This window comes from Apis cerana, linkage group LG7 (assembly GCF_029169275.1).
Source record: "Apis cerana isolate GH-2021 linkage group LG7, AcerK_1.0, whole genome shotgun sequence".
Lineage (NCBI taxonomy): Eukaryota > Metazoa > Arthropoda > Insecta > Hymenoptera > Apidae > Apis > Apis cerana.
In genome coordinates this window covers 789,459-813,450 of record NC_083858.1, presented here as the reverse complement: position 1 = coordinate 813,450, position 23,992 = coordinate 789,459, and the positions used below count along the sequence as shown (strand labels likewise).

At 31.1% G+C, this 23,992-nt stretch overlaps 1 protein-coding gene and 1 long non-coding RNA gene across 6 annotated transcripts in view; one reads left to right on the top strand and one right to left on the bottom strand.

Moving 5' to 3' along the window:
- LOC114578108 (uncharacterized) overlaps positions 1-12,164 on the top strand; it is a 37,779-nt gene extending 25,615 nt beyond the window's left edge. The window contains exon 3 of the long non-coding RNA XR_009830647.1: positions 11,062-12,164. This is a non-coding gene — a long non-coding RNA (uncharacterized LOC114578108). The remainder of the gene's footprint in view (positions 1-11,061) is intronic.
- Positions 1-23,769, bottom strand: part of LOC108002472 (calexcitin-2) — a 46,420-nt gene extending 22,651 nt beyond the window's left edge. Inside the window, exon 1 of one of the 5 annotated variants that reach the window (XM_017064178.3) lies at positions 23,469-23,769. The gene's annotated coding sequence lies outside the window, so the exon portion shown is untranslated. Of the gene's footprint in view, positions 1-23,192 lie in introns of all 5 variants that reach the window. The other 4 variants (XM_062077506.1, XM_062077510.1, XM_062077507.1 and 1 more) reach the window with 4 other exon arrangements.
- Positions 23,770-23,992: the final 223 nt, after the last annotated feature.

The window sequence follows — 23,992 nt, the reverse complement described above, 5'->3', positions numbered from 1 at the left end:
CAACGCACAAGATGAAAATCAATAACTTCATTTTGTGCTAAATTTAAAATGTATACTTTATTGAGATATCGAGATAAATGCTATACCACACTATTTTAAATTATGTTTAAAATATGAGGACAAATATCAGTCAGGGACAAAAGAAATAAAAAGATCGAAGAAGAAATAAAGTTGTAATAGTGTCTCTCGCAAATCATGTCAAAACGTTCATGATATATAATTCATACAAAGGCTAAGTTCAAAGAAGCTATTTTTGAGACTTGGTTTACTCTTTGCTTTAAGCATTCATAAAAGTTTTCTCGAAATCCCTCCATCCCAAAGCAAACGTTAATATTTTGATCGCTTTTTTCGTCTTAATATCGTTGGACATAGTTTGGTTCTTGGACTCGAACAGTTGAAATCTTTCATCCTTTTCGTTTAAGTTCCTATTTAAAGTTACTATTAACAAATAACTATTGCTCTTTAAATTATTAAAGAAGGATCGATCGCAATTTTTTTTTTTCTTTCAAAATGATTGAATTAATAAAAATCAATCGACCAATGGATAAAAGATATTTTAAAAAAGAAAAAAATTCACCGTCGATAACAAATTTTATTTTATAAAATTTTCCCGCGAAAAATCGTCGCACTTTGATTAATCATATCACTCTGCAATTATCTTTATTTGATGAAAATTACGTTATTGAAACTCGGTGAGGAAATGGGGATTACAGTATATCGTCGAATATTAGCACAGTTAAATCAATACTATCCCTGCAGAAATGAGAAGCTTCTAACAACATTTATTCAATTTTATTTAATTTTGTAATTATATGTGTTCATTTATATTTTTAAATAAAAATCATAACCTAGACGTTTTGCTTTTCAATAATAACATCAACAGTAATCCCCAAGGAAAATTAAATTTTTCTTTTTTCTTTAAATCCTTTAATTCGTTATTCAAACTCATCGTCGTTGAATAATATTCTTCCTTCGGGATATTTATATTCCAAAAGTATTAAAATTGATTGTTTCGCAATGATTTTAATTAAAAAAGAATTAATTTTCCAATATACTTTCATATATCCATTGTCTTACGTATATTGTATTATATAGAAAATTACCATTCCAAAAGTCGATATTTTTCCCCGTTTTCTTAAATATTACCCTCCACCTCGAGGATTATCGTACCTGTTAAAAAAACAAAAAGAAAAAAAGGTTTTAAACAATTTACTAACAAAGGAGAAACACGTCTGGTATTCAGAAGACGCGCATACGTGACTGGCATAGTTCACCGATCAGATTTACACGAAAATGTAATTCGTGAACATTCTCCCGTGTTGATAATTATGCTAATCGCGATTATGGAGATAAAGCACTCAGAACCATTAATCACGATTCACAGAATGCCGATACAAGCGCATTACCCGACATACACGTATTGGAAATAAAGACAAAACCGCGAAAATTTCTCCGTTTATGAACCAGAGATGATCAACGAATGAGTGAATATTCGATTAAAAGTCGAACACAAAAAACACCAAATTTTCGAAACGTGTATCCATTTTGTACGAGATTAATTACATTCGACATCTTCCTTATTGGAAAATATATATTTCATTCTAGAATTTAGAAGACACTATATCCAGAAACTATTCGAAAATCTTGTCCTACTAATAAAATTCCTATAAATAAAAATCAAATATTTAATCAAAATCGAAATTTACAAAATAATCGTATTCACAGTAAATATCGAAATTCGATCCAAGAACACACTCCCTTTTATTTTTCCCCTGATAAATCGATAACAGAGAGTTACACGCGTTATTATTCCAAGCCAGCCGATATATCCTCCTCCACGTATTGGAGCGATGGTTACCACGAAATAGTAAAAGTTTGCCGGGTCTCGAAGCGAAAGTGTGATTGTTCCAAAATGTCCAAAATTAATTATCGACGCCGTCACGGTTTATCGTCCCCCAGGGTGATATCTCACGGTGAAATTCAAGTTTCCAGGCATTGGTTGTACATTGAAATGCCAGGATTTCTAAGCGATTGAAACTACGCCCTCGTGGTGGCCAGAAACCTGGTCGCCAAACCCATCCCACCAAATTGAGCATTGTTGTACAAACCAGCCACGGACTCTGGCAACAAATCTGCGATGCTTGCACCTTAATGATCGATCCTAGTATGCCTCTGCGAGATTCGGCCGCTTAAATTAGTCGGCAACCTCCAAAGAGTTAACCGCCTTGTCCTTTGCACCTCCATTGACCCGGATCGTGTCTCTTGACGCGAGCATGATACGAGCTTCCTCTGAGCTACGATTACGATTACCAATGTTTTCCAGGTAAAAATAATCGAGAACGGATTTACTACGAATCGTTGATTGATCGTTGATTGATTGGAATGCGTTCGATTGTTGGCAGAGAGTTTAAAATAAATTTTGATTCGAAATAGGATTGTAAGAATTATCGAAAGTAACGACACGGGTCGTAAAAGTATAAAATAATGAAAGTACGTGAGAGAGAGAGAGGATTATAATAGCAATTTTTTGATGGAAAACTTCTTTGTAAAATCCATTAACAGTTTTAAATTCGCATTAAATATCGACATGTTCGAATATTTTCATAAATCGCTGTAAATATGTATTTTTAAAATCAACCTTTCGATTTTAATGGATTTATTTTTGCATAATTTTTAAGTATTTCGTAATACTTTATATGCGGAGAAAATTGGCAATAAAATTGTTGGATGGGAATATCAGTCTCGCATACATCGTTAACACGTCGTTCGTAAAGTTTATATCGCGAAAAAATCCAAAGACCATCCGAATTTTTACGGTAAACACGTTGTAAATATCCTTCGCTACCGGCCTTTAAAAGCAAACATTATCATTTTTACTACTCGAGAACCGGATGCGGTAAAGTTGGTTAAAACGTGATCGTTAGACGTACCTCGAGATCTCTTCTTGTCAGATGCACAACCCAGAATTTACCTACGAGCTGCTATTCGTACGACAAAAAGTACGAATCTCTAACTCGTGGCTTCTATAGGTCGCTTTTGTAATTACCGAAGCCTCTTTCGTTCTTGCCGCTCTGTCAAGCTTAACCAAATTTTGCCAGATCGTGTTTCAAATTGTCGAAATTTTTTTTTGACATTACTTAAACTGAAATTGAAACAAATATCTCAAAATATTATATACATCGAGGTACAGAAATTTTGTTTTTTTCATTTGTATTTTCTTTAAAAGTAAAAATTAATAAAATCAATTGTAAAATATTAGGCCAATTTAATGCATTTTATATTCTTAAAAAGTAAAAGTAATAAAAATATTTGAAAATAATTTAATTGTTTAATTTATGATTTTTAATTGAACGTATCTCTCATTTCTGGAAACGTAATAGATAAAGATTGATGAAGAAGTTGAATATCTGTTTGTGAAAGAAATACCTTTGAAGTTCAAAAGAGAAATAATAAGAAATGATAAAGTAAAATTAATGGAGCAAAATTAGACAGGCGAAGAACAAAGAATATCTGAAAATTTTAATTAAAACTCGAAGAAATTGGAATAGTTTCTTGCTTTGTAGTGATAAGACGAAGAGATCAAGATCGATGATGATAAAATTATAATTATATATTTCTTCGAGGCATGAAATCTTAGTAGATCGTATAAAATTGTAATAATTTAATCTTTTATGGGATAAACTTTATACATTTTATTGTAATATTATATTTTCAAATTGAAATACAATGTAAAATATACATTAATCTTTTATACACAAATTAAAAGTATTTAATATCTAATATAATGAAAAGTTTTTTTCAAAAAAGAAAATTATAATTTCTTATTATTATTTATTTTATGAATGAACAAGAGTTCATACTACAGAGTTCAATATCATTTTAAACAAAAAGTTTTTACGTATATAATTTTTATATATAATTTTGTCACGGTATTAAACTTTTTTGTTATAAAAAAAGAAACAAGAGAGAAACGTTTAAGATAATTTGAATTTACAAAAATATTCAAAATTTTTTTACACTTTGTTCGAAATAAACGCAAACTCGATTGAACACTAGATTTTTATTCGAAAATTATTTCTTTTTCATAAAAAAAAAAAAAAGAAAAAGAAAAAAAGAAGGTAATTCATCTACTTTAATGTCTACTGAAATATATATATGAAATATATATATATATATGTGCGATCTATCGAACTTTGAGTTCAGTTTGAAAAATGTTGGTTCGAATCCCAAGTTCTCAGTTATTAAATTCGAGGAATATTTTTTTTCAATTTTTTTTTAATTTTTTAACTTTGGCAGCGAATCATTAACATTATATTATATTCAAGATCGAAACTATTTTTTTAGTCGGAACATTTTAAATCCATTTTACCTCGTGAAATTTCTATTCATAAAAGTGTGTCAAAAGTTCGTAGCAAAATAATTTGTCAATACTCGGGTGCATAAAAAAAACTGATTAAAAACTTGAAGATCGATATAGAAAAGTTTGGATAAAAGTTTCACTTTTAGCAATTAATTTGATAAATATTAGAAAGTTTTTATTATTCATTTTGATTTCAATTATTATTTAATTACAGTAAAATTACCAATTGTCTATCTCAAATTATTATCCTGGAACAAATTATACAAGTTTAATGGAATACTCTCTGACACTTTGCATACTTTGTCTTGATGAATTTTATATTATAAGATCTTAATACGCTTAATTTCAGATTTAACTTTATCTTTGTCTCACCTTCTCAAGAGTAGCAACAATTTCTATGCCATATTATACTTTTTTGAACCATTTATCCTTCCATGTTGTTCCCAAAAACCAAAAAATAATTTCTCTTCTCGATTTCTTTTTTTTTTTTTCCAAATATTTTTTTCTAAATACATCGTGATCCGTATTTTGTCATCGTTTATTCCATTTCGTTCGGTAATATCCTCATTTTATTCCCTATTTTCAAATTGATATCTCTTAATTAAAGAAAACGCACACACACGCGATACGTGTCAATATCTCTGAAGGGATTAATAATAATCCATGCCTTTCGGAATGATAACATTGGCGCGGCAATTGGAGAGGATTAAATCTGAAAATAAAGTTCGCAGTAGTATTTTTTTATCCCATCTATCCTTTACGACTATCAATAATTCAGCCTTGTTCGAATGTTTCAACTCGTTTACGCGATGGTTTAACTCCACCCCGCTATAAAAGCTCAATTCGATTTAAATGGTAAAAAACTAGATGTGTTCCAGACGAAACGCGTTTAAAGAGTAACTAAACGATTATCATTGAAAAATGTAAAAGTCCAGAGCGGATTTAAATTCGAAATATCGTCATAAACTGGTGGCTGGAAAAATAGAAGAATTAAAGAAGAATTAATGAAAGTCATAAGGGGATGATAAAAATATAACAATTTCAAATTCCATTGTCTAATTCCGATCCTCGTTGCAAAAGTTGCAATTTTAAATGGATTATTAACGATAATCTGTATGATACGTAAAAAGAGTTACGTAAAAATTATTTTATCATAAAATTATTTTTGTAATCGAAAATATCTTTGATCGTATTTATATAATTTTTTTTTTTTTCTATATATGAACATCGAATATTGGCTATTTTTATTTTCCCATTTTCTCTCGTCCAATTCATCCCCGTAATGTACGTAGTTTATCAATTTGACTGACTGCTTTTATTTGCTTTTATTTTTTCTCCGCGTTCAGCAAAAGAGAAAATATTCACCAAGTTTGTGATATCGATTAAAAATGAATAACGATGTCGTTTTGAATATCATTTCTAGTTCCTAAGATAACTTTTGTATTTGTTTTTTAAAATGAAAATGTTGATATTCAAAACTGAATTTTCTAGTACATGAATTTTTCAAAGTGTACTGTATTCGTTGAAGAATAGTTTAGTAATGATATCAAAATAAATCGACAAATTATAGATTTTAGTCTTCTATTATTATACTAAAAAATGATTAAAAAATAAATAATAGTTGAAAATTTAAAAATATTTAAAATATAGTTCTCCAATCGATAATAATTTTCTAATAGCTATTAAATATAATTATTTGAAACGACGATTAATTTGAAAATAATATTTTAAATACTTTTCGTTAAATCCCTCCTAAAGGAAAAACGGAAATAATCGGAAAGTAATCAAGAAAAATCTCGCATATACGAATAAATTTGTCGATCGCTCAACAATTTTCACGGACAAAGATTTGAATTGAAACTGAACATGGAGTGTAACTGTCAATTGAATAATTAAGAATGCCAATTGAATTCTTTTTTCACGTTGCATTCATTCAACAACCTACTAGTTTTTCCTCTCATATATGGGCCTAAAGCGCAATAAAGAGCCCCCGTTACGCGCATCCCTCGATTGCTTCCAATCTAATATTAGACAGGCTTAAGAGCTTATTATCAATTCAATGTCCGTGATCGTTTGACACAGGGCTTAGATAGATTGGATTATAATTGTGCAGCATCTAACGAAGTTAATATTATACTGCAACCTTTGCCATAACAACCAATTGTGCCTCTGAACTTTGTTAGTTGGACGATGGCTTTTAAAAGACGTGAATCTTATTTCGCTCGTTGCTCCTGTTGCCTTTTAAAGAAGACACGAATCTTCCATGTCCTGTATTCATCATTTTTCCATAATATAGAATGTCGAGATAAAAAGAAATTGGAGGAGGGGGAATGAAATTGATTTTTTAAAGTTTTAATCTTCGACTTTATCTTTTATTCATTAACAGAGGGAAGTTAGTTTCGTTTTATTAGGGAGATTCGTTCTTACTTATAAAAATGTATTTTAAAAAAAAATTTATATCGTGAATATTAGAAAAATTAGAAAATTTAGATCGAGAAACAATAGAATTAAATTATATAAAATAAGCGACAAGTTAAAAGTTCGAATGAGATTCGTATTAATATCATTTAAGGCTTTAAGAGTTTTAAGAGTTTCAAGAAGGGAAACACCGTTTTTACTTTCGGTTAAGAAAATTGGAAATTTTCACCTATATTTCCGCGAAAATTAGTTAAATCAGTTATACGATTAAACTTGGTTGGAAAGAAAAACATTCGAAAATTTTAAGCATTCGTGGAATCTTCTGGATCATTACTTTAAAGTAATCCTCCATTTTCCAATTATGATTTATTTTCAAGATTTTTAATTATAGTGTAACTTTTCAATCATTTTACAGAAATAATAAAACTTAAAGTTGCATAAGCTAATAACACGAAAAATTTCGTTTCCATTTTTCTCTCTCTTATTTGCATAAATAAACGTGAAAGTGAGTCAAATATTTAAAGGATTTCATATTCATATTCGACACTGATCAAACACGAACGGATCAAACGATAGCAAGAATGGATGAAAATTTATTTACGTCTGTTTATTCGTATCTATTGATTATGTAAAACAATAACGAAGCAATAATAATAGTATTTTATTCACATACATCTCCAAATTTATTTCCGCTCAATTTTTCGAATAACTTTTTATTAAATTTTCTTTCTTTCGAGCGTGAATTTTAATAAATTTTTAATTTTCGTTCAATTATTCGCCACGTTTGATATAATACATGAGAAACTACAAGTCAGTGCTGAAAATCAACGCGGAAACCTGTTGATGCTTTGATACAACTGTTACTTCCCTTCGATTTCTAGGGCACTACTACTGAAACTTTCGTTCCACGTGAAAACTCACTGCAAAAAGTAATAATTATTAATGCTATAATTATTACTTTACACCAAGATTCTTCCAAACCTCAATAATAATCAACTACTTTTACCTAATCAAGTTTTATAAACTTCAAACCTCTCTCAAAATATCGAAAACTGATCCTACAAAACCCGACCCTATTCAAATATCGTGGAGACAATTGTCGGCATAATTACACTTGCAATTGTTTCTAAACGAGACACCGGATGCGAAGAAATTAATCAGCTTGGACTGTTCGCTAATTAGCGAAATTGAGCGTGTCCGGCATATCGAAGGCCGCGGGAAAAAAGGCCTCGACATTGTTCCGTGTTTTTTTTTCTTTTTTCTTCTTTTTTTTTTTTTTAAACAGGTCCAAGAATTTCGATGGTCGGCGATCGTGCATTTATTACGCGTTTGCCTCGCTTTATCGATCATTCGGTTTAATTATTTTTAACTACGATGCGCACCAAGTCATTAAGTGCAGTATAAACTTTTTTCACCGTCGTTGGTTATACGGAACCGTGAAGTGTGAAACATCGATATACCAGATCTGTTTTTCCCCTCCCCTCTCTTTTAACAACCGTTGGGGAGGGAGAGGGAAATAAAGGATCGCGAGAGAAACGAAAATTTATAGATTTTCTAACTGTCTTTTCTACGTGCATTATTTTTATTATAAATTGTTATTTTAATTTTGTTTAAATCTCGAATATTGTTTAATGCTAATGACGTTGCTTAATAATGGTTACGACTAAGCAAAATTCGATACGATTAATAATTAATTGTTGCAATTATAGAATAATTAATGAATAATGAATGGGATAATTAAGTTATAGTTAATATTCGCATTTATAACAAATATAACGGAATATAAGTGGATATAATTAGGGGATATAATTTATTTGATAACTATAAATTGATATTATGCATGGATAATTATAATGATTATTAAGGATCGTCACAGAAGATTCATTTCTATTGCAATTTTTACTATAAACAATTAATTCTATATTATTTAAGGAGGAATAATATTTATTCTAAATAATTATTCTAATGTCTCTTTGCTTGGAATATTTTCGATTCAAATTAACTAATAAGATAAAATATGTGTATATATACTATTAGTCATCTTTATTATTTATTCTACAGAATGATTTCATTTCTAAATAATAAAAATAATAATAAATCGCATAATTCTAATTCATTTCGCATTGCTTTAAAAAAATAGAACGCAATATATTTTTAATCATCAACATAATCCATTGTTGGAATGCAAAAGTCATCGTGAAAGCAAGTGACGTGAACCGTGAAATCATAAAAATCACATGGGAACTAGAGCAAACTACAATGCTAAAGCTTATGTAAATTCCCAAAACGCTTATGCGAATTCCCTAAACCCGAGCAATTGCAGAGTTTGATTAATTCAGATCAAACAGCTTAAACGTTAGATTTCTAATCTACTTTTGCTATTATGAAAGAATAAGATCATTCTATTTCCAAAATAATTGTCTTATATAATAATTTTCGTGTCTTCCTTCCATCTTACTTCTGTAAATAATTATTTCATCAGACAGGTGCGTAATAACTGTTTCATTTCGACTGGCAAATTGGTAATTGATAAAGTCGCTACGCTCTAATTTCTCTGTTCTAATTGGAAACGTGTTAAAACGGTAAGCAAGCGCTTCATTAGTCAACAGTGATTATTGAAAATTGTATTCTGAGAAACAGGATGTGCATGCCATTACACATGCCGTTAGATGAAAACGATAAACCGAAGACAGAGTTACATTTCAATAGTGTGAAAATTATTAATGAAATTCTCGTTTCTCGTTAATGATCATTGGGGAACAAATAACTTCTAATTTCACCTCGATTGCAGCTCGATTATGATACAAAACTTAATTTTCCTTTATATTCGATCGACAATAGCTAATTAAGTTGAAATTTCAAAACTGAATAAAATTTTGAAACGATACGAAGATGCGCATTTAATAATATAAATGAAATGAAAAAAAGTAGAAATTGCTCAACGATAAGACTATTTTTCTTAATGATATTATTTAATGATCGAGGGATTAAAATTAAAAAAAAAGGGAAAATATTTAATTTCGTATCTATATGTAATATATAGATTTTTAAGAAAGGAAATTTACATATGAATTTGAAAAGAATATGAAAATTCAATGTAATGTAATTACACGTATATCCTATTAGGGTATATATTTTTCGTTTGATAAAAATGTTATGTATTTCGATATGCAAAATCGGACGATCAATCATTGTTTTTCAATCCCTAAATTACATTCGCTACAAGTGAGTGATGGTATTTATTTAGTATAGTGGCTCACGCGCGTCTCGTAGATAAAGGAATATAATGGAACACGTGTTGCTCGGTTGCTTGCTATCTTATCGAGTAAAGTAGAGGCAAACTGTTAACATATTCCAGGGATTAACTTTAACCGAACCAGATGAATGACGTGTATGATTGGCGTAATTAATGAAACAATAAGAAGAAGAGAAGAGTGGAGAATACGAAAACTATCGATCGAATGCCAAGTAATTTTGACAATGAAGGGAAAGTGAAAGGGAAAGTGGGTTTTTTTTCTCTTTTCTTTTTTTTTCTTTTTTTTATTATATTACAAACAGCGAGAAAAAAATGATTTCGAAGAAAGAGCTGTTGACGTTCAAAGTTTTCATTTTAAAGTTTGGATTTCGATATCGATTTGAAGAAAGTTTGTGAGGAGAGGGTGAAAGTGACAAAGTGCTAACGAGGAACGGTGAACAGAGTTATCTCGGTGTAATCGATATTTTTAAAAATGATTCGAACGCATAACTTTTTTAATCCCTGATAATTCAATATGTATTTACAGCTTAATTTGAAATATTCTATGTATTTAGAATACGTTTTATAAAATTATATCATGACGAGAAGTACGAATACTGGATCGTGATAGCTGAAATTAATTTCAATCTCTTCGTTGTTCTACGGGAAATTAAAATTTTCTTTTTTTTTTTTTTTTGACCCATTGACACGAGCTTTTTTAATCACATTTCATTCTATGAACTACCAAAAGCGTTATCGTAAATCTATAATGAACGAACTTCTCCTCCTTCAAAACTGTTCGGTTATACTTCTGGGATGTATACGCAAACACAGAATTTTCTACAAAATCGAACGAGTATAAAGAAAGTGCTATAAGAGAATTTACCATAATTTGGAATAAAAAGCCAATTCAAATTATTACACGTGTAGATATCTAAAAATTACTTCTAATTTCTACCACTTTTATCACGCGATATTATAAGGAAAAATTGAAGCGCGAATAAAGAAACATGGTGTAATTCCAAAATAAAATGAGCTTGTTTTAAAGTTTGCAGAGATCGAGTTTTGGAATCGCGCGAAGCAGTTGCTGTAACGATGATGGTCGAGCAGAAATGGGCATCCTTAAGGGCATCGTCTGCGAGGAGGACAAAGAGGCGAGAGAAAATAACGCAATTACGTTCTTTTCCGATTCGAGAGCGCGTCGTTACGATGCGCTAATCACAAGTCGACGTGTTTTAGAACGCCATCTACGCTTCGACTCACGAGAGTCTCGTTCACTCTCTTCCCTTTGTCCGCGTGCATATTCGATCGAGCTCGTGTTTACGCTGTGCCGTGACACTGCACCGAATCTCGTTGCCGCGGCAAATCGATATTAAATCAAAATTGGTACAATCGAATCTCGGTCACGATCAAGCGATTTCGAGACGGTCATTTCGGATTAAGCGTTTTCGATCGAAATAATCAAGTAACTCGTCTAGGAGAGGAGACATCTCTCCTTATTTAACCTCAAATGTTCGAGCAAGTAAATTTAAAGGCTCGTTCAACGAATGTGTAATTATCGTGCAACGATTGTAAAAAATCTACAGATTCGTATTCGTTCTCTTGAAATTAGAAGTTGATTAATTTCACTTCTCGATAATATTTCGAGTGATTATAGTCGTAGAGGGTAATATAGTCATCGCGTGTTTAAGTATAGAATAATAAACACGCGGTTTATGCGAGGGGGAATCACGAACGTTACAATGGATGCTGTGACGCTTGCTTCATTGTGATGCATATGAGCAGTCGCACAAGTCATTACGTACATTAGATTTTACGTTCGCGAAATAACGAGAATAAAGAGCGAGCGATGCGGATATGCTTTTTTTTTACGATAACTATAACGTTTCGTTCTTATAAATAGCAAGCCATAAGTGTTATATATGTACATTGAAACAGGTGGTAATTAATTTTTTGATTATTCTATGTATATATTTAAAATAATTGTTGAACGAATAATTTTTTTCAGGAACCTTTTTTCCTTTTTCTTAAATCTCTCGTTAGATATTTTTCTGTTCTCTGTTTCAATTTAACGCTTAAAGAAATATACGTGGAAAATCTGTGTATGCATATCTTTACTTGTATCGAATAAAGAGAAGGAATATTTGGTAACTGGAGATGAAAATAGTGTAGATCCTATGTAAAAAAATCCCCAAGGAGAACGACAAAGGGTAAAGCAAAGAAGAAACGGGCACAAGACGGTGTCCACACTTTTGCAAACTTCTTCTCCGTGTTCCTCGAGACTATCAAGAAAGTATTTCGAGTTATTCCCAAGAAATGAACCATTATTTTCGCTCGGTTAGAAAAATCCTGTGGTGGGCTGTGGAGAAGCGGGTAAAAAGATTGATTAAAATGAATTAATGAATTAATGATGTTAAAACAGACGGAGTTTTTGCAAAGTAATAATCTCGAAACTTACGTAACGATACCTGTGTCAGGAACAGAGAAGATTTAATAAAGGAATTGAATTTAAAAAGAGATAATGAAAACATTTGTTATTGTTAATTTAAACAGGAATATTATTATTCGATTACTATTAGTATTATTACTTCGATACTTTAGTATAATTACTCTCAAAGATGCATTCTTCTCGTTATTTATCTAATATCGAACTTGAGATTATCTTTAAATCCGATCAATTCGCGATTACCTTCCCTCTTTAATAGCTACGCACCATCCAAATACACTCGTAATTAGCTGCATTAATTTGATATCCCGCCGTACAAAGAATATTATATATGCGCCTCTTATTGTGCCAATCATTAATCGATAAATGTAAGTTGAAAGATTATTTTTTTCAGAGGAAACGGATGAGAATATTCCTGAAAGAAAATTAATTAATTATTTAATTAATAACCTAAAAAATATTTCTCTACGATTTTGCTCGTTTCACTTCTTTTTACAATTTCTCGACCATCAGATGTTATTATTCACCGCTTCGTTCATTGGGCAAATAAAATGTAAAAATATAGAGAGCAAATGCGAGGCGATATTTTATGCACGTTTGATATATTTAATAATAACAGTGTCAACCGTTCCAAAGAAGGAGTTCAGGCAAAGATTTTCCAAGTAATGTAGCATCTGTTGGAGAACCTCAACAGCAAACCGCAGGTAATTTATGGAGGATACAAAGGGTTCGATCTCTTGTTGCAATATATCACGTAGGACGCAAGAGATCCAAGTATTGGATACCAGGTGTAGCAAATTTTACCATCCTTGTAACATTTTAGCTACAGGTTTTTCTTCTTTTTCACCCGTTTCAGTTGAAGACAGCGTATTAAAAAAAAAAAAAAAACCGTAACAAATTTTATTGTACAGAGTTTCATCTTCCTGTAATAAAATTCCAAACAGTTAAAATAAAAATGGAAGCATGGTACGTAAAAATAGAAATTTGTAAATATTGATGATCGAAAGATTATTTTAGTATTGAAAATTTTAAAATATTGTTTAAAATATGGTTTATATACCTAAAAAAATTAAATTCTTTTTTATTTTGTTATACGAATCACGTTTTCGAACAATTTATTTTACAATTGCGTCAAAATACTGTTGTTCGTGTAACGTACACTTTTATCGTCTAACATGGAGTATAAGTAAGCAATCCTTTATGGTAATTTTTTAGATAATAGGAGAATGTGATTAAAGCGAACAAGTAAAAATGTTGGCAATCTTTTAAGATTAAAACACTTTGGCTGGCGATAGAATATATTTAAAAATCACTCGTTCCAGATTTTAAAGAGGATAACTTTGAACAGTTTTGCGACAAAATTTATGAAAGTTGAAGATTTCAAAACGATGAGATAATTTGAGAATCATTGAAAAAGAAACATACCCACAATTAAAAGATTTCGATCCGATATTAATGAAACATTTCTTGATTTATGAACGAAATATTATATAGACTAAGAAACTTTCCTAGGAAAGTGATATCTTGCTGATACTTTTAAAACCGTTTAAAACTTTCACGAGCTTAGATTTTATCAATTTTAGGTTATCTATTTGGGTTAAATCTAACACTTACTCGATTATCGAGGAGAAAAGTAACAAGAATAAAGAGATGAATCTTGAAAAAAAAAAGAGATTCAACGCTAAAAATTAATAAATTATTATGCAGATAATTTTGTATTAAAAAAAACAATATTCGCGATCTATATTTCTTTTTTCCAATTAAAAGATCAACAATCTCTTAGAAAATATATCTAGAAAAACGTTTGTATCGACCATTTTTTCTGTTTTTCGTGCCATAATAACGTTCTTCTCGGTCGAAATATTCACCGAGATCTTCAAAGGTAATAAGAAATAAAAATTCGGAAGGAAATGTGATTTATGCCAACCGGGATTTATCCAAGTTACAAGCCAAACGATTCTTCATTGTAATCCAATATTGGTAACGACTAAGTTATCCGTCTTATCGAGATATTTCCTCAAGAAGAGATCTATTCTTTGCATTTCTTTCATTCCGCCTGTATGGATCCCGATCCTGATGAGAAATATTATTAGCTTATCCTATCGGATGTATCGGAATATCCATTGTTAAACACTGTGTCGAGGAATATTAAAGACATTTATGAGATTCTTCGAATTTTATTATCGACGTAAACTTCTTGATTCTTGCATTTAAATTGCGATTGCGTAAAATAAATAAGTTTAAACGCGATGAAACGAAAGGGTACAGGTTAAGGAAATTATATATTCAGGTCAAATTTTATAGTATACGGGTTAAAACTTTATTCTTCTGCGAATAGAATGCAGGAAATAACTTGAAAACAGTTATTTCTCTGATGCGCCTGACAATTACGTGGAATAAAAAAGAATCTAGCGTATTCATTATGCAAAAACTTTTATGCACGAATTCAACGTATCCAAATTTTTCAAAAATTCGTACTCGTGTAAACGCAGAGTGAAATTTTCCTTAATTTTCCTCGTTTTTCCAGGCCCAATAGTTAATTAACGATATATTCGAACTTGCTGACCTTGCAAACGAACCCTTAATTGCATATTTGTACATGCAATCAGTGTGTATTTCAATCGATCGTAGAGGCTGGACGACACTGCTAAGGCTAAGGCTGTAATCGTTGTTTCGGGAAATTGAAGAAAACTTTGGTCATAGGCTATAATCAAGTCACGACTAGAATCTGATTTCTATCCAAAAAAAAAAAAGAAACAGAAGAGAATTCTATGGAAATATTAAACCTATCATCATCGAATTCGTCTCGTAGAATGTAACAGTATATGAAAAATAAAATGAAAGAGGGAGAATGTCATGGAAAATATCGAGTTTCAACCCTTTGATCTGGGGATAGATCAAAGAAGAAAGATTCGATGTCTGTCATTTGAAGCTTAAATTCGTCAAAGCTTTATTCCATTATTATACGAAATATTATTCTATTATTATATTAATAATGAAATTTTCAGTCATTTTTTTATTAATATACAAATTCTTTGCTCGTGTTCATTTATCACGTATGAAATTTTCTTGATAAGAAAACTAATTTGGAGTAATGGAACCTTTTTCTTTGTTTCAACAGAAAGTGGTTAAAGTTATCTAATGTGGATATCCACTATTAGTTTATTAAGTATGGATAGTCTTTAAACTTCTTGTTACGTACGTATTTATCGAAATACATATATTGAAGTTTGAATATTTCCTTTTAACACAATATTATGTTGTTCGTATAATATAATGCATTTTAATCAAAGGGTAAAATAAGCAAAAGTAATGTTTCATTTTTAATTTGTACGTGAATTTCTGGAAAATTGTGTTTACTCGGACAAAGGTACACATAACTCAAAAAATCTTATGCTTCATTTTACATCTAATTGTAAATGTACTGCTATATCTCGAATTTAAACACGTTTAATAAAGTTTTAATGTAAGAAAAATTGTGTTTCTGTTACACGTACTTCGAAAAGAAAAGATTATTTTCTTTCTTTTTCTTTTTAAATAAAAATATATCACATGAAGTGTGAAAACTCATGCAAAGAAAACTTTCAAAGAATTTTTCTTATTGAAATATTTTTAATATATTCGTGATGCAAAATTCATCTTCGTGTTTATCTTTTGACACAATTATATTTCTAATCTTTCACACGTTACTTTATTTGAATAGATTTTTATTGTGCAACTTTTGCTCAATGAAAATATGAACAAAATTATTCGTGAAAACTATTTCAATCATTTATCACATCTCTTACTGTTTAAATCAAAAAGTTCTAAAAACAAATAAGAAACTTTTAATGATATTATTGAGAAACTAATAATGTTGAATTTGCAATTAAATTTATATATTTATTTCCTTGCATAAATTCAATTTCTCTTTTCTGTTCTAATTAATAATTTTATAATTAATTTAACAAAAAGATCACCATACGTTAAAATAATTACAAGTATTCAACATTTATAATGAAATATATATAATCTATACAATGAAATTATGCATACATTCGTAAAAAATTATTATAAAAAAATGGTAGCCAAGAAAAGCCAAAGCTATTCCATTAATTCTAATTCTTTCAATGTGTAAAATACACATAATAATACATAGTATATAAAAAAAAATCTTATTGCTGTGATCTGTACAAGCTTTTAGCCATTTCTTCTGAAATATATTCTTATATACATTATAAGTGAATCTTTTTTGTAATTAAATATTTTTTTACAACTCCCTGAATTTATATCCCACGATTAATGTCTAACCGTTTATAGTAAATACAACTTTTTTTAATATTACATATAAAAATTCAGTGAAAAAAAAGTTGGTTTCTTTTTTCTCCCGTCTGTATAAGACTGCGAAGATCGATGAAGATGAAAAGTGGTGAAGACGGTCAAACGATCAAAGTTCTGCTTTTGAACGTTGTTTATGCATTATTTGTTCACTGTGTTTATAAAGAAACTGAAAACCGTATTCGAGTCACGAACATATCCTAACTCTTTAAATATTATCCATCATGCACAAATATATGCGTACATGCAAAGAACAATATCGGATCAAAGATTAATTTTCTAACTTAATTTTTTCCAATAAAAATATTTTATAAACGATACGATCAAATTCTCTGCATATTGTTTGTTAATTAGTCAGAATTGCAATCGAATTTTCTAAAAAAACCTATTTTGTATATCGACTTCTTTAAAAACATGAATATTTAATAATGAGTTATATCGAATTTCGAAGGAATCGATCGAATTCCGATCCACAATAATCGTGAAACGTTCAACTCGATTCTAAATATTATAGTCACATGATTATCCCTCTTCCTTAAATCCTTTGAATTCCGTCGTCTCGAGTTAATTGAACGATTCGACGTGTACGTACCGTTTAGCCAAAGCAGAATACAATAGAGAACAATTTGAACGTGTGTATATATAGGAGGAATAACCGTTTGAAATTTTCCATCCTGTACAAAGCTCAACAGAGATTTGAATGTAATCAAAATAAAGGAACAATCGTGCGTGCGCCTTTTATTCTAACAAATTAAAATAAATCGATACTTTTAATAATGCCATGTTTTAAATGCCGTGTATATACGTAACGTATGCACAATGCATGCTAAATAATCGTAGATTTTAAAATCGGTAGCAAGAGATACACCCTTTATCTCAAAAAATATACGTATAATTGAATACGTTGTTTCAGAGAAATGTAATATGCGCGTATTTATTTCGTATAATTAAAAAGAGAGCAATATTATAATTGCGAATATTATTTGTGCACGATCGAATTTTGATGAACATGATTAAAGAAATGGAGTTTAAATAATAAAGATTTTATATCGTTCTTTGGATATCATGATAAATATGTGTATGTATATATATATATATATATATATATATATATGTACTTTGTATCACTTTTCATATCGTAGATACATTCTGGAGAATTTTCCACAGAATTCAAGTTTTGCATAAATGCATAAAAATCCGCAATCTCTGGGATTATATCATTTCAGAACGCACGTAATAAAATATATAATAAAAACGAAATATTACGATTTTCTCTACATAATAAATTAAAGTAATGTGTAATATATAAATTGGATAAAATGAAAAAGGAAAAAATATCAACGAGTAATAAATAATCTTCGTAACATTTTGGAGATAATATAATCATTTTTCGAAAAATTTAAAAAAAGAATCTCACGTTTAAATCTATCTCCTCTCGTTCCTATCCTATTCAAAAATATTTTATCTTACGCAAAATAACAAAGGCAAAGAAAATAAGTTTGAAAAGCACTTTGCGTCGAACGCAGGAATCGTAAGTCGCATAGAAACTGTGCCATTCAAGAGTTATGTATACCCAAAGTCTTACTTGGTCGATATTTAACAATGATCGTCAAATATCAATAATCTTGGCACGAAAGGACTTGCTCATCAACAAAGAACTTTGCTCATTTTCTTATTTAACTGGGAAAGATTTTTAAAACAAAAGGGGAAAAAGAGACGTTGGAAAAACTGATAAAGTAAATTCAAGGTTTCGTATTCGACGATACTTTTCATTCTTGTTCGTAATTCACCAATTATTAGATCAAAGAAAGATTGACTGACGTCATACTTTCTATTCAAGTTCTTCTCTTGAATTCGAAATAAAAATTGCACCATAATGCGTACATCAAATTTCTTTCAAAGTGTAAATTACCATTTCACGGTTTTTCTTCTTTTTTTTTTCTGATAAATTCACTCTCGATTCAACACCACGACTGAATTCTTTTGGCATGCGATATTCAAATGGATCGATATTCTCCATGTTTTTTCGAATCACCGATAAAAACGAAATAGTAGAAATTCAAAACTTTATTTTCCCAGAATTATTAAACTTTTTCATTCAAAAGTATTTATCAATTGTAGGATACGTATCGTATACAATACAATTTTAATCTACGGCGGATATTTTCGACAAAATTAAAACGATCGAATTCGAAAAATTCGAAAACGTTTTAGAGAAATACAATTTCGATAAAACTGCAAAGTATATATGTATATTTGAAAGATAAATTATCCAAAAGTAATTAACATAACTCTTTTACAAACAATTAGAGCGATAGCTTTAGCCATCGACCACCACAGAATTCGTGATCCCTGTCGATTTTCGAAACGTGTTTACACAAAGTGATTGCTTCGTTTCGCTGGATCATTATTTCCACGATCCAGTGAATTCGTGTACACGAAATGAGTTGTACTTGTGGCGATCGTAAAATTTAAGAGAATTTAAATACTGATAGCAGTTACGTTTATCCGATTAAATGCACGTGTATACTTAACGTAACGTGTTTACAATGTGTACAATGGGGAAAATCATTTCCATCTCGTTTTATTTTATTCTCTTATCCTCCCTGTTCGAGCGGCGAGTAATAAAAGTATCGTATTTATTTCAAAAAGCACGAAATACCTTCAAATTACCTGCACATATTTTAATATAATCTTATCATTACGCTATTTGCATTATACTAATTGCATATGTTTCAACATAATCTTATCATTAAGCCGTAAAGGATGAATGAAGTTTTAATAATGAACCAACAAATACAGTTAGTTTCGAATAATATAATAAATTGTTCAAAGTGTACGTACGAACGTAAAACGTAGTGAAAATCTAATGTTGAAAATCATTTAATTGATCATGGATATCGATGTTAAACAAATACAAAAACTTCTGAATCAATATTTAACATTCTCATCTTACGCAATCTTACACAATGCCATGTTAAATACTACATCTAAATATTATCGCATGTTTTTTCACATTTTTTTTTATTTCACGGATTTTCAATATTTTCATTTGTTCCTTTATTGTACTTTTTAACTTATAAATAATTAACTTATCAATTCACCATTTTGTTCTATTTATTAATTTCACATTTCGTGATGATAAGACATTTCAAACGAAACGTAATTAAAACGAGACTCTCCTCTCCATTCTTTACAATCAGAGAACAATGTTGATCGAACGTTCAACAATCGATGACAATATAAGAATAAGAATAAAATTTCTTTTCTTTTCCCCATTCAAAATTCTGCGAGATTACCGAAAATCTCACGAGATCAGGGGGAAGAAAAATCCGCGAAATTGTTTCGCTAATCAAAAAGCACGTCCTTTAACTTGGGACAGATTTTTCACTCGTGAAAAAGAGAAAAAGAAAAGAAAAATGCTTGTATCCCGGCCAGAGGTGAATTACTACGGTTTCAAAGTTTCTCCAATGGCGAACCTCGCGCGGAACAGTGCCGAATTTCACTTTTTTTTTTATTCGCTCAAATGCATCCGGCCAGTTAAATTATGATTTCGCAACGGAGAGAGAGAGAGAAAGATCGTGGAATAAAAGCACACCTGAGCAACGCGCATTCAACTTCGAAAGGGGTGGAAGGAAAGAACGCAGCGACCATTTATAATATTTCGCGATATCCCGCGTTGCGATGCGCGGGAAAAGGAAGCAGAGGGGAGGAAAAAAGAAAAAAGAAAAAGGAGAAATTAGATTAGATTGATAAGCAAGTGGCGTTTCCCTTATCGAAGCTTCGAATAAAGATTATCGTCACGGTGATGATCGACCATTTTAATACGCTCGATCGACAGTTCGAAATGGTTGGAATTTTTGGTGAATTTTTTCGAGTAACAATGGTTAATTGAAATGAAGAAAAAAAAATCGGCGGTTAAACGGAACGTGTGGATAATCGTCGATGATTTCTTGAAATTTTAATTGACGTTTTCATCGTGGAAATGCTTATATATACTTTGTCACGGTGAATTGATCGAGCTTATTACTCGCGTTATTGGACAATTATATTTTCGTCGGAATTATATTAGAAATTGTACGAATTAGATAATTGCATATAGATCAGGATTATTAATAATTATCAATAATGGAGGAATAATGAAAATGGTAATTAATACAGATATCGTATCGAATATATTTTAAATCGAGGATAACGAATTTACGATACAATTTTCTTATAGAATTTTATAATGAACGATTTGGTTTTTTGGCATAAAAGTTTATCTTTATTTTTCAATCATGTTTATTAACGCTTTTGTTCTGTAAAATTTTACGTATAATTTTTAAAAGCATACAGTCGAATTAATTTCTTTTTCTTGAGAAAAATGTCCCGTGGTTTTTATTGAAATTAACGATAATAACACGCTTCCTCGTGTCGCCATCTTCGCTCTTTATTAAATGTCACAGGAAAGTGCATCCCTTCGTTACATAAACTTATGCGCTTGTTTAAAATAACTGCATTATCATCCCCATAAACGAGACATCTAATATTTACAATATTAAATTGCATAAGCCTGATACTTTTAAAAAATTAAAATTTAACGATGCTAAATTTATCATATTCTTTTTTTTCTATATATGTATATTAACTTTTTTATAAATTTGATTCATTCATATCGCGATTCGATCCATAAATTCTTTTGAATCGCTAATTACTTTGCGTGGCCAATATAATTTCATCGGATAAGGATTTTCAGATTTTTACCAATTTAACGCAAATATCGATCGTTCGATTCGTGTTTTATTTGTATTAAATTAGAATATTGTTATATTCCGTAAATGTAAAATTAAATTCAAAAATTTAAATCGTAATTAGTGAAACGTTAATTAACGTACGAATTCCATGTCGCACTTTTCATTGAAAACAATTTTTCAACCGATATATGAAACAGTTATAGTTTTTCTGAAATTTGACGTTATAATTTCGTTATCTCGTCATTTTTAACGTATATGTAACATAACGTGAGTTTGATCCAATTATCAAATATCTAAATAATGAATATATTTCTTCAGAACTACATATCTTGTAAAAAAAAGAAAAGAAAATATATTTCTGTATATTACGATTGGCAAAAGAGAATTTTTTTCTTAAACGATCCAATGACGATCTTCTCTATCGTAAAAAAAAAAAAAAAAGAAACAAACTGACAAAAATGTATTCAAAACATGAATGGGAGTTGATTTCATCCCCTCAAAGAGTTTTCTCGTCGACAAAAAATTATTCCATCTGCTCCACCCTTTTATACACGTACAAACTTTCGTTAAAATCAGAATTTTTGGAGTAAATAAATTATAAAATATTTTCGCGAGCCACCGTATCTTTTTTTTCTTTCTTTCTTTCTTTTCGAACCCGTAACGATCCGCAAGAATAAAGAATCTCTTTAGATCGAATGGTTTCTGAAATAATAAAAAAAAGGAAATATCCATATCATTCGCAAAAACGACGAAAAAAAATAAAAATATTTTGGTGTAATAATACAATATCCGTTCGTTCAATTAAAAAGGAAACGAGAAAGAGAAAATAAAATTAATCGTCTCGAGAATCTCTGGTTAATCGTGAAGCAACGTTATCCTCTCGATAGATGTAACTCTCCGAAGGGGAAACAATGAAGCTAATCGACCGCACGGTCGTTCGAAAGTCGGAGAAATCCGACGATCGAGAAGAACCTTTCGTTTACCGGGACTAACTCGGAGAAAGAAATAATGGAATAACGATAAAAACTCGTTATTATCTCGGGAGCGTAATTCGGGATTTTAGAACACGTTTACCTTTAATACGTAACACGCCACTCAAGCACAACTCTCAAACTTGAGTGGCGTAATTGAAGGGTCGAAGCAACAAAGCCGGATAAGTGGTTTCGCGCTTTTCAAATGATAAAGTTGTACGTACGAAAAGCAAGTCTAGGGAAAAGATGTTAATGTCAAATTATTATCTCTTTTTTGTACAAATTTTGTGAAATTAGTGTGGTCATAATTCTTTGAAAGATTTTCTTTTCGCGTCTACATCTTTGCATAGCATGGCATGCTTAATTACGTACGGTGCAATTAACTAATTGTAGATTTAAATTGGCCTGGAATGTACTTCAACGTTACGAATCTTCTTTACAATATTATACAGCGTGTCTTTAAAGCGTCACTTGACGTTAAGTTGAGGAATACAATTACTCCCACTGTAAAAAGATGAAAAAGAGGAAAAAACTATTGGTCCATTTCAAGTATCCCCTCATTTCTTCGACATCCACTTAGCACGATTGGATTTATTCCCACCTTCTAAAAACGAGCCTCTGAAAATCAGCCTCTCTGCGATAAATCAAATTAATTCCACGCTCGACAAAAAAGGTTTTTAAAAAACCTATCCCCGACGAACATTCTCACCGTGTCAAAACCCTCCTCGAAATCTTTCCTCTCGATCCATCCGCTTCCTCCGTCTCTTCGCACTCCGCTACCAATTTTGGGATAAACCTATTTTCCCCATCGTGTCACTCGAAAAGTTCACAACTTCACTGATATACGGTATACCACGTACGTAATACGTTATACAAACCCGTATATAACACCACACTATCGTATACAATCGTTTTGCACAATTGCCGCGAAGAAGAGAAATTTGTCTCTTCCCCTACGAGTCGATGATAAAAATGCAACACCTACCTGATCGAGTGGCTGAGCCGTGGGGTTGAACACGATCGAACGAAGAGGTTCACGCACACGAGGATCGTCCGGTTCCAAGGAGGAACTCGCGAGGAGAGAGGGAGAGAGAGACGCAGAGAGAGTAGAGAGAGAGAGAGAGAGAGAGAAGCGGAGAACACTGCGTGAACGAACAACGGACGAGAGCGCACGACGCGAATGACGGACAGATGAAGCACAAAGTGCGCGCAGCGAGCTCGAGCTTCTCCTCTTTATACCCTCGAACTTGCACCTGTGCTTGCGCAGATCGGCCTCTTAAGCTTCGTCCACTCGGCCCCTTGGTTCCCCACGGGTGAACCACGTGCTCCAATCGTTCCACGCATCGGTGCCCCCCTGTTTCGAATCGAATCGAAATCTTCTCACGCCCGGACAGCCTCGATCCTTAGCACCCTCCTCCGGGCTTGGATCGCGAGCGATGGGTGGAGGTTGGGTAGGTTAATCCTGGAACACGTTTGAAGAAGATTAGAAGGTATACTTACTTATATTCC